At 34.0% G+C, this 2,187-nt stretch overlaps 1 pseudogene; it reads left to right on the forward strand.

The window, feature by feature from the left end:
• The first annotated feature begins 675 nt into the window (after nucleotides 1–675).
• Nucleotides 676–1,166, forward strand: LOC150007119 (small ribosomal subunit protein eS24 pseudogene; annotated as a pseudogene).
• Nucleotides 1,167–2,187: the final 1,021 nt, after the last annotated feature.

Raw genomic sequence — 2,187 nt, forward strand, 5'->3', positions numbered from 1 at the left:
TTGTTACCTAGAAAGAATAACATGTTAGCCAGTTTACACATTAGCAGAAAACATCTTACACAAGAAAGTCTTTGCCACTCGTTGTGAAGGAAGGTTTGGGGCCAATAATTCATTCAACAAATCTTTTAAATGCCTATGATGTGAATTCCTAAGAGGATAATGCTAGAGCAGGAAATGAAAGTGGAAAACCACTGAAGCAATTACCCCTAAAAAAAGTTGTAGTCTTTTATTATTAATCATTTTGATAAATAGTTGGGTCAACTATTACAAAGATTCTGCAAATGAAAAGTACAGAGCAGACATTGTTCACAGACTAAGTAAATGTGTTACATTTCAAAGCACTTATATTTTATCATGCACAATAGTTCTCACTGAGAGTAACTGCTTTCAAATATTACACAGTGAACATTCATTAGCTCATCGCCATGTGATTCATTGGACATCAAGATCACAATTACTATTAAGTGAGGAGTTTGTTATGTTCATTTGGTTATGAAAAGAAAACTCAATATTTCACAATGGTAAGGACCATTGACACACAACACTTAGGAATGGAAGTTTTGATGGGGAAGAAGGCATAATTATTGAACATGGCCATGACTGCGAAAGATAGAGCTAATATCAAAATATATCTTCAAAAATACGGGCATGTTGTTTTTCCTCCCTTGCTGCTTGAAGATTAGCCACCATCATGAATGACACAGTGACTATCCGGACCAGGAAGTTCATGACCAACAGACTACTTCAGCGGAAACAACTGGTCATTGATGCCCTTCACCCTGGCAAGGCAACAGTACCCAAGACAGAAATTCGGGAAAAACTAGCCAAAATGTATAAAACCACACCAGATGTCATCTCTGTGTTTGGATTCAGAACCCATTTTGGTGGTGGCAAGACAACTGGCTTTGGCATGATTTATGATTCCTTGGATTATGCAAAGAAAAATGAACCCAAACATAGACTTGCAAGACATGGCCTATATGAGAAGAAGAAGACCTCAAGAAAACAGAGAAAGGGACGCAAGAACAGAATGAAGGAAGTCAGGGGGACTGCAAAGGCCAATGTTGGTGCTGGCAAGAAGTGAGCTGGAGATTGGACAACAGGAGTAAAGATTCTTCAGTGACTTTATCTGTGCTGATGATGCAGATTTTTCATGAGGATTAATAAAAGACCTCATGTTAAAAAAAAAAAAATACGGGCATGTATACAACAAAAGTAAGCAAAGATGGGAGAGGACAGAGAAATGCAATGCTTCAAATAAAATATTCAATTATTTCATAGTTACTTAAGAGATAAATGATGATAGAAAGCATACACTAAACAGAAGGACCTCCAATGAAGCCTCTTGTTAAACATTCTCCTATTAGATTTAATAATCCATGTCACCTGATCAGAGATGGAGAAAATAGAACCTTGGAAGTTTCTAGTACCCTTTCAACATAACATACAAGCAAAAATCATATTTTAACACTCATAATAAATATTTCATAGAAGAAATGAAACCTTATTTTTGTACAATCCTTTATAGTAACCTACAAATGTTAATTTGTATAACAGCCTATAGAAAATAATAGCATATAGCATATACTATAATTAAATACATACTTTGACTATGTTGCTTTCTTTTACACTAGATTAGAGGATATCTGCTTTAGCAAAGTAAGCCAGCTTGAAATTTTATTGACTAATTTCCTCTTAATATATGAGTTTTATTTTTATAGTCTTTGAAAGAAAAAACTTTGTCCAGCTTTGAGCAACAAGAGTCCAATTTCTAAGACAAAGGTGCCTCCTCACAAATGTGCAGTTTTTTCTGGCATACAGAATAGTTCAGATAAACCAAAAATAAAATTATAAATCATAAAAAAATAGGATGCTGAATAGAAAGGCAGCACATTAAACTTTCAATTTAATTAATCTCATGGGTCATTTAACATCATTTGAAATGAAAACTTCAAGTAGAAGTTAACGCAAGTATTTGTTTTTCTCAGTTGTGATTCTTTTTAAAGTTTTACAAATAATTTTTGCTACTTTTTAAATAGGGACTGTTATAATGAATGACTGGGCACCCAATTTTAGAGCCAAGCCTACAATTACCTTCAGTATTTTATAGCCTTTCTTTTTGTGACATTACTTACTCTGGGGAAAAGTAAAATTTAAGGCATGTGCCACATGGATGGAAAAAAATTT

Source organism: Furipterus horrens, unplaced genomic scaffold, assembly GCF_987537825.1.
Source record: "Furipterus horrens unplaced genomic scaffold, mFurHor1.1.pri manual_scaffold_6, whole genome shotgun sequence".
Taxonomy (NCBI): domain Eukaryota; kingdom Metazoa; phylum Chordata; class Mammalia; order Chiroptera; family Furipteridae; genus Furipterus; species Furipterus horrens.